This window comes from Centruroides vittatus, unplaced genomic scaffold (assembly GCF_030686945.1).
Source record: "Centruroides vittatus isolate TY-2023 unplaced genomic scaffold, ASM3068694v2 contig_885, whole genome shotgun sequence".
Taxonomy (NCBI): Eukaryota; Metazoa; Arthropoda; class Arachnida; order Scorpiones; family Buthidae; genus Centruroides; species Centruroides vittatus.
The window spans coordinates 71,405-87,389 of record NW_027122577.1 but is presented as its reverse complement, the minus strand read 5'-3'; the positions used below and the strand labels follow the sequence as shown (position 1 = coordinate 87,389).

General features: G+C 29.6%; 1 long non-coding RNA gene across 1 annotated transcript; it reads left to right on the top strand.

Annotated features, from left to right (window-relative positions):
• The first annotated feature begins 1,223 nt into the window (after nucleotides 1–1,223).
• On the top strand, nucleotides 1,224–9,593 carry LOC136983784 (uncharacterized). Its single transcript, XR_010882091.1, has 3 exons — nucleotides 1,224–1,354; nucleotides 9,322–9,421; nucleotides 9,498–9,593. It is a non-coding gene; the product is annotated as an uncharacterized lncRNA (long non-coding RNA).
• Nucleotides 9,594–15,985: the final 6,392 nt, after the last annotated feature.

Sequence of the window (15,985 nt, the reverse complement as noted above, 5' to 3'; positions counted from 1 at the left end):
ATTTAATAATCTATTAAAGATCTCGCGGGCCGGATAGAAACTTTTCGCCAGCCGTAGCTGACCCGCGGGTTGCCCGCCGTTGATCTAGTCTGCTCGTGATTCACATAATCGGGCGAGGGTGGCCAGGGCCGGATTTTAGGCGATTGGAGCGATTGGTGCCAATCGGGCCCCGCGTTTGAAGGGGCCCCGCATCACGTCAAAATTTATATATTTAAAAATAGTACATGTTACAAAAATAAATATCTAGGTATATTATTATTAAAAAAAACCCAACATATTTCAATATGTAAATTAACAGTTAATTAATTTTGTTATCTAAAGTTTGAGGGGCCCCGCAAAAAAAATTCAATCGGGCCTCGCACCTATTGGATCCGGCGCTGAGAGTGGCCGAATATCTAGCAGGCGGCTAACAGCCCACAACCGCTCCGGGATATAAAGTCGCGTACTCTTTACGCGTGAGTCGCTTCTACCAGCTAAACCGTGACGTTTGTGCTATGTAAAGCGCATGCGCCAATGCCTATAATCTGGCTGCTTGGAAGTTGACAGGCAGGCGGATAACAGCCCACAACCGCTCCGGGATATAAAGCTGTACTCTTTACGAGTGTGTCGCTTCTACCAGCTAAACCGGGTGAGGTTGGTGCACTGTAAACCGCATGTGCTAATGCCTATATAATCTGGCTGATTGGAGACTGACCCGGTTTCGACATTCCTTCAGCCACCGAATTATTCGAATATACAATAGCAATCTTATCGTTTTTTTCACATGTAGTATAGAAATTTGTAAAAGATACATAATGCAGTTATAATAAAATATTAATTTTAATTAATTCAAAGTACGTTAAAATATGAAAATTTATATTTTATAAAATACAAGGGAAGGTCATTGAAAGGTGGAATCGGCGCTTCCATCGCTTCCAATGACGGCACGCCACTGATACAGATGTTGATCCGATCCTCTGTATAGATTTGGGCTCTGGCTTCCCTACCCTTTCGTCGTCCTTAACTTTAACTCCTTGCACCTTAATCTGAATTGAACATAAAAACATATTTAAAAAATTAAATATAATATCCATTCAAATTATGTTTTATCTCAGACATAAATACACAGTAATAATATTACGATGCATAAAAATTTTAAATAATCTTAAAATCTTCTAATCGCTGAAATGAATCAATGAAGAAAAATTTAAAAATTACTAAATACAGTATTTAAATTCTGCGGATTCGAATTGACTCATAACAAGCCATTTCGACAATTGATTTCATTCAAGGATGGGATGAGTTCGCTAAAGAGCCAAGAAATTCAAATAAAAGGGTGGAAATAAAATATATCTTCAGAGGATTTCAATAAAATGTAAGTAATTCTCAATTACTTTTATCTATGCTTAAAGTTCATTTCAAATAAATCATTTTCAAATGTCTGATTCTCATTGGCTATGTGACATTTTTCAATGCTTATTCCTTTATATAGGTATAGATGGATATTATAAATAGATAAACCAAAGCACTAATTATAAAGTTTTAAGATAATTTATTTTTATTTTTATATTTATTTACTTATATTCATATTTTCTATTTTTTATTTCATGTACTGATTTTATTAAATTGATATTTTCGTTTTTTAAATATACAGTAGAGAGTCGTTAATCAGAACGCCGGTAATTGGAATCGCCGGTAATCGGCACGATTTTCAGTCGGACTGTGTCGTGCTGAATCGAACGTTTCTGATACTAAATTTACTTCTAAAGTATAATTTTCATGTTTTTATATTCTTCAATATATTTATTTTGTTTGTACAAAATTCAGAAATAATTTTTAACGATACGATAGCCTCGATTATTATTATAAACATTTTCGTTAGGCTTAAAATCGACGAAAATTCAACACGAAGCGACACGCAACGGAGAAAAATTTGAACATCGGACAGGTTAATATATTTTTTTCGTACATAATTGGTAATCGGAACAAATGACTAATCTGAACCACCCCAGTCCCCAATTGATTCCGATTTTCGACTCTCTACTGTATTATAGTTATGTGCTGATGCATTGCATCCTACTCGGATAATAGCGGTGACCAGTTGTGCAGGATCAAAATTAAAGCATAGCTACAGAAAATTCATTGTGATTTATATGCTGTTCGTATATGTCAGCGGTTTCCAACCTTTTTTCATTAGCGTACCCCCATGCATTTCCAACTCCCCAACGAGCAACGCATGAGCAAATCTCGCACTGCCTGTTTGTAGAGAGTGTCGCCATTTTGAATTTTATTTTGACTCTGTTCTCAGTCCCGAGTACCTACAAGTCTGGTTTTTTTTTATGCGCGCATGATTTGTGCACCTAATACTTTGTGCCAAATTGCAACTTTTGACATGTACTCCTTCATACCTCTAAGTTGGTAACATAGCAGGCAGTACGATTTTATAAACAAAACATAGTCTTGTCAATAAAAAATTAATAAAAATACTGAATAAATAATGAAAAAATTACCGCTTGTAGAGAAAATCTGGAGAAACTACAGTGGGTGATCATATTATTAGAGCTACAACGTAAAAAATACCGGTACATTTTTTCAACTTACACCATAATAAAAGCGTGAAACTAAGAAAAATGTCTAAATTTGTTTATTGACTTATTTCTAAGGGGTCTTATTGATAAAATAAAAATACAAATCAGGTATTTATACTTATATTTCTAGAACTAAAAATAAATGTAGAAAAATATGTTTAATGTTTTGTTGAGCCACCTTTTGCAGCAATCACCGCTTCAACTCTTCTAGGCATACTTCATATGCATTTTAAGCAATTTTTTTTTATTTCTTTACTCCTGTGCCACACTTCTATTAAACGCTCTATCAATTGCCGCTTGTTGGTGATTAGATCCCTGGAAACTTCTCTCTTTAGCAGCTCCCAAAGGTTTTTTATAGGATTAAGATTTGGGGAGTTTCCAGGTCATTTCAAAACTTTAATTTGTTTATCTGCCAGGCATTTTGTGACTTTTTTAGCCTTGTGGCAAGGAGCAGTCATGCATAAACAGAAAGTCACTATTTGGATCCCATTCCTCAACTTGGGGAAGCATGTTGGTGTCTAAGACCTTCATATATTGGTTTTGTCTCATTGTGCCCTCTACAACGTACATGCAGCCAGTACCTTGGCTACTGATGACAGACCACACCATAATGCTTAGAGGGTATTTCACTCTTCTTACTATACAGTCATTGCGGTACTTTTCCCTAATTCGTCTCCTTACAAACTCTGAATCGAAGACTCATCAGAGAAACAAACATGAAAAAATCAGCAGAGTCGTTAAAACCTTCAAAATGATTTAAAAAAGGCATTTAATTTATAATTTGGTATAAAACCATAGATTTGCCTTTTCCCAATGTTGAACAGTTCAGTTTCTGTGATCTTTTGCCCATTGCAATCGCTTTGCCATCATAGTGGGCCTAAGCCATGGCTTTTTTGCTGGACGCCAACACGCAAGCCCAAGTTCTTTAAGACGACGACGAGTCGTCATTGGTGATATATTTATATTAGCATCTTGAATCTTTTTTACCAACAATTTCAGAGGTGGCTTTCTGTTCTCCATACAGATATTTCTTATTTGATGCTTATCTCTGGGTGTAGTAATGTTTTTTCGGCCACATTTCCCCTTTCGGTTCGAAATTAAATCCATATTAGTGTCGAGTTTCTTCTTAATTCTATCAACAGAAGCCCTTGAAGCGCTTGCAATTGATGCAATTTGTCTATTTGAATGCTCAGTATTTAAAATGAGTTTTAATTTCAATAATTTTCCTAGGGGTGAAGTCATTAACTTTCCCCATGACTAAAATAACCTAAAAATAATGAAAAGCTCATAATTGTAATTGTAACAACTTTTATATAAAATGGCGTTATAACATCATATTAAACATTACATACTTTAACAACAATATTACCCCCACAACAAGTCAATAAAACGTTTTTAAAACACAAAAACTACGAATTAAGCAGATGATACTCAAACGGCAACAAACTGTTGAATGACAGCATTATCGCAAAATGGCATGCTATTAATGGCTATTGCTGCCAATGATAAAATAATCAACTAATTTGAAATGTAATAGTATCTGCTAGGACCAAAAAAAAAAAAAAAAAAAAAAAAAAAAAAAAAAAAAAAAAATAGTAATAAGACTTGATTATGAATTTTGCATTGAAATGTTTAGAGTATTACTGATTATTTGTCAGTTTTAACAAGTGGCTCTAATAATATGATCACCCACTCTAGCTATGCCCTTTTCCTTGCTATCAATAAAAAATACTTTTTATAAACAAAAAAATACTTTTTCAAACAACACGTGGGGATATTGTTGAGAGATAATAATAATAACGGTAACACACCCCACCATCAAAAGTCCGTAGCATAATCATTAATCACACATAATGGTATCCCCACTACCATTGACTGACTGCGCAACATTTATTGATCTGTTGCATTGTACAATCGGCAGCACAAGTTTTTATTTCTATTTTTGCATTTTGAAATGTATAATAAAGTCTGTGATTGTTGCAAGGAACATTTTTTACCTAATAATTTTTTAATACTAATAATTTGTGATACATATTATTTTTCCTGCCATAATAACTAACTTTTTTCTGTACCCCTAAACAACCTATCGCGTACCCCGGGTTGGGAATCGCTGGTATATGTCATTCAAGAATTTTTTATGTGACATGTTTAGTATGACAACAATGAATTTGATGGTTGTTTGGTCTATGATTATGGCTTGCTATATTTTGTGAATTGTTTTCTAGACCGTCGGAAATGAGAATTTGCAGTATAGTTGCTGAGTAAGTAATAGCTTGAGTTTATAAGTTTTCATTTATTCTAATCCCTCGGCGATAGTCCGCAGACTACCTATTAAAATGCCGCGCCCCAACGAGCCACTCAACTTTTCCTGTAACATTTAAAAGTTTGGTGGCGCCATCTGTTATCATATTTTATTTTAAAAACCTGTTATATTTTTAACTATTACCGGAGATTACCGGAAGCGCGGCCATTGGGGTTCCCTAGGTAAACTTTAACCTAAAATGGCAAAAAGCTTAATTTTGAGAATAGAGATGAGATTTATTAAAAAAAAAAAAAAAAAAAAAAAAAAAAAAAAAAAAAAAAAAATGTAAATGATAATAACGAGTAAATCGTCATTAAATCCGATCCTACTGGAGGTATGACACGATTCCCATTATCTCTCCACTCCCTCGACCTTTAAGCACCAAAATTTAATAGCATCAATTCTCCTAATAAACAAACCTTCCAGCAAAATTTCAGAAATTTTTGACAAAAAGCACAGAAGTTATTAAGCTTCAAACAGGATGAACGAAATCGTGCCCCTTGCACACTAATATCCATACATACCGAAATTACCCCCGATTTTTTTGCATTTCTCGACGTTTCAAGGTGTCATAAGTCTAAAAATGTAAAAATTTGGGAGGGATCATTTTTGCTGGATCGCCATTTTTACTTTCTCTCTATATAACAGCATTTCTTTTGTCTTACCGTCGGTTATTTGGTTAAATTTTTAAAATGTTATTTATAGTTATTTAATTAATATTTATGAATATAATCATATTCACATAAAAAAAAAATACCAATTGCAACCCGAATGTGAAGAGTGACGCCCGGGATTAGGCTGCTAAAGAGGCTCAGAACAGAACCTCTAGTACAGTAGTTCTCAATCGTTGAGCCACTGCATATTGATGTATCACGAAGCCGTTTTAAATGTGCCACAAGATGAATTAATGCATTTATTTAAAAATTAAAACATAATAAAACGTGTTATCGACCATATTTCAGAAGTTTGTAACAGCCGGCTATCGTAGAGAAGGTATTAGAGAGAGCTCCGCGATTAACCTGTTATAATACTGGTATATAACAGTAAATCGTACCCAACCAGTGGCGTAGCGTAGTGGGGGCGGCAGGGGCGGCCCGCTCCGGGCGGCACTTTTAGGGGGTGGCAGAATTTCACAATAAATACACAATACACAATACACCTGTACAATACACAATATTGACGATTGTTCTTTGCCGAAAAGTTCTTTAGAATTACTGTATATTTTAGTCTTTTGAATCGAGATACCTAAATAAGGGGGCGGCGAAATTTTCCTCCGCCCCGGGCGGCTGCACCCACGCTACGCCACTGACCCCAACCTTTGCATGATTGTTCGTGCGCCGCTAGTACAAAAAGGTTGGGAAACACTGGTCTTTGCACTGTGATCTTTGACTTAATTTTATTTTAATTATAGATGGCATAGATATATGTATCGGATGAATTTTAATTTTTACTGGATGTCAGCTGTCAATTTCCTGTTGCACTTTCGGTGAACGTTGTCTCCGGAACAGGATACTTGCGTTATTAATATATCTTGTATATAATTTCCAGATATATTTGGCTCGCGACGTTACTGCAATTCTAAAGAAAAACACTTCCCAGAAACATGAAATTAAATTTTTTTAACCTTTTTCGAAAAATAAATAAAATTATTAGAAACTTTTCTTGTTTTTTCTCCTTAGAAACAATGGGACTAGCAACATAACAGGGGATGAGTGATACTTGACACTTGTATGTGCTTAGAGAAGAGACCGATTGACTACTCGTTTTGTGACTATGTGCTGAAGAATTTTATTAAACCTTAAATTAGTAATTTTCCAGATGTCTTTCCTTTGCATTTCCATCACCACATTAATACTCCACTGATAATTGAGGTTTTATGAACGACAATGAGATACAGGATAAATTATTGAAATTATTTATCATAAAATGTTCATTAATAAATAATATTTGGTTAAAGCGTACCTAGGTAACCCCAATGGCGGCGCTTCTGTTAGGTTAGGTTAGATTAAATTAACTATATTTTTAGTAGACGTTTCCTTATTTTTCTTTTGTTCAATAACTACCGTGAATCAATAACTAGTGACGTTTAGCACACGGCGGCCTGCCGGCGGCTCCCCTCCGGGAGGTCAGTCGGAAGCACGAACAGTCGGAAGCGCGGCCATAGCGCCACCATTTGGGTTACCTAGGTATACTTTGACCTTATATTTTTATTAAAAAGAAAAGCAATAGTTATGCGTAGAGTTTCCTAAATATCACGAAAGCTTCTCTGGAGTTCAATTGTCTATGAAAATCGGTCTTTGATCTGTCCTGCTTTCGCTTTACATTGGCATCGGTGTTTTTTTTTTTTTTTTTTTTTTTTTTTTTTTTAATAAATATATAAATCGAGAAATTCATTTCAAGAATTAATTCAACATTTCAGGTGAACTTCGGGTAAAAACTAATATTAAAGTAACAGGTAAAAATAGCACACCACAGCATTCTTCCATTAATTTAGGTAATAGAAAATTCGAAATTTTCTCATCGATTTCCAGTGGGTTTGAACTATCTGATAATGATTAATTTCTTCAGCGTGACTGATCTCAAGTGAGCTAGAATTAAACTCGGTTAGTGTAACAAAGTCCTGATAATTCAGTCTACAGTGTCAAACACAATTATTAATGCTGAATTTTCATGATAAAGATGACAAAGGAAAGTGAAGCACTTAGGAAAACAATAGTATAGAAATATTTATACAATTTGGAATAAACATGATACAATGATAACTTTTATATTTGTTTTAAAAATCGTGAAAATTTTTTCTCCTAGAGGAGAAATGATTTATGAATGCAGTTTGTTTGAGATCAAAATAACCATATTAGGCTACTAATTGAAAATCTGAACTTTATAAATATAAATATAATTAATAGAATTTAAAATGTAGTGTTTTAAAATTGAATTTTAAGTGTTTCATCATTGTAAAATGTATACCTCGTATATGGGATTACATGCAGAACATTAATTAAATATAATTTTATGTTTTAAATATATCGAATAAATAAATAGATAAATAAACTGGGCGTAAAGTATAACTGTTTAGAAATACATAAGAAAATATTACATCTTATTTAACTATCTAAAACTGAATGATATAAGTTAAATCATTATATAATAGTTTTAATCCTGTAAAAATTGAATTAGAGAAAATATTTATTTGAAAAATGGAATAAAAACTTGATTGAGAATGTAAGTTTATTAGTAAATAGTATTTATATTACAGTAAATTAGTATATAGTGTATTAGTATATTTGATTTTATGTATGTATAAAACACAGATAAAAGTTGCATGACAAAAAATCGACAATATTTGTTCATTACTACAATACTTTAAGTGAAATTATATATAAATTACAGATGTTCTTAAAAACTGATATTAAACAACAGATACTGTTTATTATAACAAAACATTTGCTTATTTCATTTGTATATTTCAAAATATGCATGCAAAGTCTTCATTACATAACTGAATTAAAAAATTTGCCATCATTATTTTACTAATTCAGATATTGTTGATTATTAATTTAAAACACTAGAAAAAATGAAGACGTTTTGGATTCGTTTATTAATCTACTTTAATTTTTTGTTTTTATTAATTTAAATATTTCTATACATTTGAATATAATTTATAGTTATGGTATCACATTATAGTTTTTATAGTATTATATAAATCTACATTGTCAGGTCACACTTAAAATATTATCACAATAAAATGAAACAATAGACATTTTATTTTATTTTTTAATACTACAGATTTATCAGATTTCAGATACTTTTATTACTATAAAAGTAAAAAAAAGTAATTCTAAATTATAAAATTTTTCTTATTTATTTACTGATTTAAGACTTACAAATTGAAATAAATTTAAACGCATAATATATATTTTTACTTTAATACAATGATACTCTTTCCTTCTTATTTCTATACTTCAAATGAAAAGTGAAACTGTGTATGTTAATATATTGAGTTGTAGAAAAAATTCATTCTAAGTTAATTATTATAATTAATTTAACAATGTTTTAATGATGTTTGATAGCTCATTGTAAGCAATTCAACTTCATTAAAGCATTAAAGCACTGTTTAAAAAGTTCTTATTATTTTTTAAGTTTTAATCTTATTAGATATATCTAATATAAAATTTTTGTATTATTATAATTATTATTCAATTTTAAATAAAAATGAATGACTTTTTATATTTAATAGAAAATACTTTTGGATTTACAAACAATTATTATTAGAAAGTCTTTATGATTGATTTCTTATGTATATTTGCACAAGCAAATGCACCTCTTACATATAAATAGAAAAATTTCAATTTAAAAGATTTTAATGTATATAATATTTCAGTTTTATATTAAATTTTCCTTTAAATTTTTAAAAATATTCTTTTGATCCTAGTTTTTATTATGTGTTTCTAGTTTATGTGGACTCTAATGAAATGTCAAAAATAAATTGTTGTGTGGTAAGTTGTTCCTAACAGGTATTTAAAGGAAGAATCATCAGTCCAATGCTCCTTGAGTAAAGAACTTTACATTTTATATGTGTTAAATTATTTATAACCGCAAAATATCAGACATGATCCCTTTAAAATCAGATGAGAAAAGAGGACGACAGGAAAATCGAGGTCGTATCTTTTGTTTATTAAAACTGGTCATCATTTTAAAAAAGTTCATCAACCGTTATCAGATTCGTGAGAAATCGCTTTAATTACCCTTAAAATAAGAGTAAATTTTAAGTTAACGATGTTAAAGTTTTAATTGGAGATTGATTAAAATTTATTGAAATTCAATATTATTATTATTATTATTGTTAATATTATCATTAAACTTTGAACTTGAAGTGCAAATTTTATTTTAAAAAGGACTAAAAAAGTGACAGATCATGAAAAAGGTCTAAAAATTACTTATAAATATCTATAAAAGTAGTAAAACTATCTTTTTAATGTGCATAAGGTATACAAAAACCCTGTAAAATTCGAAAAAAAAAATGATGGAAAAATCGAATCAGCCAGTCACTTTCGAAATCTCATCCATCAGTTTCATAGTTTACAAACAACACTGTGCTTGCGAATACACAGTCATTCTACATTTTTCGTAATCAGTTGCAGACAACGTGAGAAAAGTAAGTCGTTGAACTAAGAAAACGATCTCCTCATATCAACAGATATTTGCATATTTGGTTTTCACTAAAACTTTAGGTTTTGTGACTGAGGAGACTTAGGAATTACATTTCGCATATGCGGGATTGAGTGCTTGATATAGACTAATAGACTTCTTCTCTAGGAAGTTTTTGAATACAGAATGATTTACCTTATTAAGAGCAATTCCTGATTGTATTAAATCTGCAGCCATTCATTCCTCTTGCTTGCATTGTCCTTTGCAAAATTTAATGATGCGAAATAAAACTCTGCTCCTTCTTTTCGTTCCTCTTTCTTTCCCTGTTGGAAATATGTTTTGCATATTTAATGCGCTGCTTAACTCGTGAATAAAGATACTTTTCAACCAAATCTAAGGTAATATCACGCAGTTCACATCTCAAAATACAATCGTCAGTCGTAATTCCTTTGTCTTTAAAATTATTTACTAACTCCTTCAGTTTTGACTTTGGTATCTTTGGCACTTTTAAACCGAAAGTTGTCGTGTCACCATCACACCCCTCAAAAAATGTGAATAACTTCGTGAACAATGAAATCGTCCTTATTATTTTATATCAGAGGAAGGTATTTAAATATCAAAATATCAAAAAACTTATTAATTAAAAATTTAATTTTAGATTTATAAATCGAAATAGAAAAAAATACAATATCCAATTTAAGTATTTAAAGGGGGAAAAAGGGAATTGATACCTCTCCAAACAATTATAAATTGAATAAAGGATTATCTTGTAATACTATGAAATAGTCCCTTCAACTTCCCAACGTTAATTCTAATTTAATTATGTTCTATTTAAATCATTTGAGATGTCATTTTAAAATTTTCATAAGCACTTTATGTTTTTTATATATTATTGTATTCACTCATTTGTTAATTACTTTAAATAATTAATTTTAAGGAAAAAAAATTAAAATTTCACTATAAGAACCAACTAATACATCGATAACGGATGACCTGATTTTAGTTATTTTGGCATTTACGACATTTATGACACAATTGATCAGTTTTAAAAATCTGGAATGTGGCATCGTAATTTACGTCAAGAATTATTTTGATTGTTTTTCCTTCCTATTTTCAGTAAATAAACTGTAAAATTTAAGTGAAACTTTTATGTGTTTCGAGTTAAAATCACAAACCGTTCAATATACGAAAGTTATATTTAAGTATTTTATTGCTTTTAGTGCTTAGCATATCGAATTATTCAAATACTGTATTAGGCAAAAGTGATATATTCATAATAATATTCATTTTATAACAAGATAAGCGGCTTAAATATTATTTTAAAAAAAGGAATGTTTCATAAATGAAAATAAGGAAAAATTTGAAATTTTTTTCTCCCTATTTGGAGCATAATCGGCGAAAAAGAAAAAGAAAACACGTGTAGTTTTATGTCATATCCTGTAAACCGCGTTTAGGTCGGAAGTTCGTGTGTTTGTGTAGGACAATATAGGCTTCAAATACTCAAGTAGAACATTATTTTACTTAAGGGAGAAAACAAGACAAACAACAAAGGATAAAACAATATGTCAATGCATTTGTATTAAATGTATTGATGCGTATTAAGTTTGATTGATAAATATATACACATAGATAATATTTAATTTTTAATTAGTTATCAGGAAGTTCACGTTTTCTTCTCACGCGTAAAAGAAACAGGTGATCTAACTTGTAAATCGAGCTACGAAACACGAATATAATTACATTTTTCACTTTCATTCTACTCCAAATAATATATATATATAAATAAATCTTAAATTTATTTTCATATTTGGAAGGAATCATCATTCTCATACGTGATTCTATAGCGGTTCTATTACATAATGTTATAAAGACTGCAATTATAAATAATGAATATGGCATATTTCATATTTTAATGACTATTTTGAAATATAAATTAATAAATGTCATGATTTTAATTATTATTTAAATGAAAATATAGATGTTTAATTAAGATAATAATACATTTTATTTGTTTATAATTTAGATTGTTTATAATTTGGTTTTTAAATCTTATTGATATTAACTTAGTTTCCTGAGCAACCTAAAAATTTTTTTGAATGAAATTGCTAAATTTAAATTACTAAAGAATCTAATGTTTAGGGAAAAATTGTTTCCCTTTATAATTCAAAGTTTATGTTTATCCTAATACTATTTACATTTTACGGTTTTGGCCCCAGGCACATACTATTTCGAAGTTCTTACTTAAGCTAATAAAAAGTTCGCTTATATTTCCTTAATTTATTCTTTTTATCTTTACCTTTTTTTCTTAATGTAAGAGATTCTTATTGTCTCCGTATAGACAAATAAAAAATGAGCGATTAAATTTTTAATTTACTCAACAGATATGATGATATAAATATCAATATTATATTAACGGCGATTGTTATTAAGGAGTTACGTTAATATCGAATTAAATATATAAATTTAAGTATAAAAATTTCCATTTTAATATTACGTTCCATACGTAGTCATTCAAAGTAATAATCTAGAAATATAAATAATCAAAAGTTAATAAAATCATTCGAGATATATAAAAAGAAACATTTCAATAAAATAAAAGCTATTATTGAGAAAATTACGTTGAAATTATGTCAGAAGTAAAGAAAAACTACTTTTACAAAATTTCTTTTCAAGTAAAGAAGGAATTTAAATAGATTTATGAGTCAGCGGTTTCTTTAAACAGTCTATATTCCAGTAGGAAGAGAATTACTACTCATTTCTAGGATGAATTGGGTGGGGTGAATGATCTGTTAAAATTGATACTTCTGTTGGAATGGTTTCGAATAAGGAACAATTTAGAAATTTTTAATTTCTCTATGTTCCGCTTCCTCATTTTATTGAAATGATTGTTTAGGGAATTTTATCGCAGAGTGGGTTTTACAACGAGTCTTAAACGTCATCATGTTATTATATAAACTGTAACACGCATGCATTTACAAATGAGCAAAAAAAAATTAGATTATTATAATAACCATAGAAAGACTGTTTAATATCACAAGAAAAAAAAATTGAATTTAAAAAGAATGTAAGGTAAAAACATAGTTCATTAGCGATTACAATGAAAAGTAAGGGAAAAAAAGAACGAGAATCAGAACTCGACATGCACATTTCACGAAAGAGTGCACTTTTGAGAATGACCCCGTTCGAAGGCCTTTAAAAATGGTCGAATTCATTTTTGTCCTAATTTTATGTATATTTTAATTATGAATTTATGAGAAGGAAGGAATATCCATCACAACTTAGATGTCGGCTGTTTATCTTGAAATCGAATTCTTACTTTGTGCAATTGCTAAATAGTAGATAAAAATCACGTCCCTAGGGAAAATTGGTGGATACTTGAAATTTTTTTGATAACCTTATTTTTTGTTTCTCGTTAGATATGCCCGTCTAATTTACTCGTCACGCCCATGTTAAAATATGTCTTCGTAAACAAAATGCTAAGAGATAGTTTCATGAAGAAGAAAACCGAATTCCAATTCGTAAAAAATAAATATCGTTAGATTTATATAGATTGGAGAAAACTCTTAAGAAATTAATTGGTTAGAAACATTATAATCTTAGTAAAAAAACTAGATTAAAATCATCGATAAAAAATGTGTAGATGCGAGGAAAATTTTACTCTTCGATGAAGTGTTTAATATCCAAGAAACAAATTTTTCCTACAGGCATAATGTCCTAGATGTTGCATTTACGTTTATGTAAATTGTAATTACTTCAATTATTATTTTCTTTTTATGTTTTAAAACTTTTCGCGACACAATATCAACAGCACTGTTTGTCATTGTTGCCGGTAAAGATTTATGAATGTCCCAGATTTGTTAGTTTTATTTATGCAAATGAATATGTCCCGAAGTCATTGATGTTGCGGTTTGTTAATTTAGAATCATCATCTTGTACTGTAATGTACCGAATAAATTATAGAATACGTGTTTGATTTATATAGGTTCTTCACGTGCCGTTACATTTTCTATAAATGGATCAAGCATTATGATATTAGGAATGAAAAAAGTTCAAACCCACACAAATTACTTACATTTTGGTTAATAGGATAGAATTAAATTGCCAGAAATAATGTAATATTTTAAATATAGATATTATATATATAGGCCTATATCTTAATTATAAGAGTAATTAATATTTATACTGATAAGATCAATATGTATAATTATGTATAATAAAGAAAGATATAATCTTGTAATTGTAAAGAGATTCAGTATTACTGTATTAAATAGTTGATAGTACAATACTAATGTGAACTAATTAAATGAGAGCTATTAGTGTCACTAGAATAATGAGTTCATTCAATAGTGGACTAATACAATTAATTTAAAAGAAGCGGAATCAATTAAAGATCCAAATTAGTTTAACGAAAAAATGAAAATATTTAAAAAATTGTCCATATAGACTTTTAATAAATTAGGCTATATTAACATAATGTAGAATAAAAGTAGAAATATGAGCAAATTAATGCGTGTTAATTAAATTTTTTGAAAAATTAATGAAAAGTTTGATCAAAAATTTATATGACTGTGTTGGATATGTAAATACAGCCCAATAAATATGCCTGAAATTAATATATTTGTACAACTTTCTTCTAAGCATTTTTAAAAGAAGAAACTGTGTCTTGTGGTGCAAATGTGATTTGATCGAGTAAAAATTTAAAAAGAAGAAGAAAAAAAAACACGCGATTATAAAAAATAGAGCATTAACAAATCAAAGCAAGTAAAAAATTTTAATTGTTTAATTTTAATTTAATACAAATTTACCGTGTTCTAAATAACTTTCAATTATATAATTATTTTAATTTGAATTGGAAATTAAAATAACAAGGTTTATAATTATTTCTAATAATACTAAAAACATAGAATTAAAAAAAAAAATGATCGCGGTAAGCCTTGGAACTAACTTCGAGTTTGATCGGAACCTTAGAAATTTTCATGAATAGTTTGACATAGGTATTTTGGGTCCCATCCCTCATTACCCAGCCTTCTACGGACTTTGCTGAATTCACGATGGACTTAGAAGAAGAAGAAAAAAACAATTCTCTTAATGCCCGCAGGGGAATAAGAGTTAAAAAATAGAACAGAAAACGAATTTCTTACTTTGTCTATCAATAAGATCTGTTTGATAAATGATACCGTAACCAATAAATTTAGTGAGCACAAATATTATTATAAGTGTAAGCTTGATTTCAAGTATATTTCTAAACACTTTCTCATATCACTATTTGAATTTCTTTTCTTTCTTTTTTTTCTTGTTCTTAGTGGACATTTCTATCGTTCATTTATCTATTCAAACTACACTAACGAAGTCAAACTGATTGGATAAATTCGTTAAAAATCTAACATAATTTGTAAGCTTCAGTGACGAGTAATTATTATTTGAAATAATTAAGTTCGTGTATTTTAGATGATTAAATTTTAAGAACTCAAATAAACTTTGGTTGGTTAAATTTGCATGCAAATATCTTTCTTACTTCGGAGAAATTTTCAATGTGTTCACTTTTTTTTTTACGTTTGTATCAAATGATAATCTCAAAGTGTAGGAATTTTTACGAAAAATTTTCTATTGTCTGCTTATTTTGTGTAATACGTAATTGTTTACGAATACACTGTAGATTGTGACTTTCTTTTCGCGAGTAATCATTTAAATAACAATTGCAAATACACCACTGTAATCACTATATTACTCTAGTGCGATCCAATTTTCTACCTGTTTATAAATAATATATAACAGTAAAAACATATGAACAAGACTTTCTGATATGAAATTTTAAGTTGGTTTATATTCGAAACTTCGATTTAACGGTATATCCACGAATCAAAATAGATTTATGTGTAAATGATTTTATGATATATTTAAAAGTTTTAATCGATTATTTGTAAGTTTAAACAAATTAACATATTTGTGTGAATTAATAAAATAATAA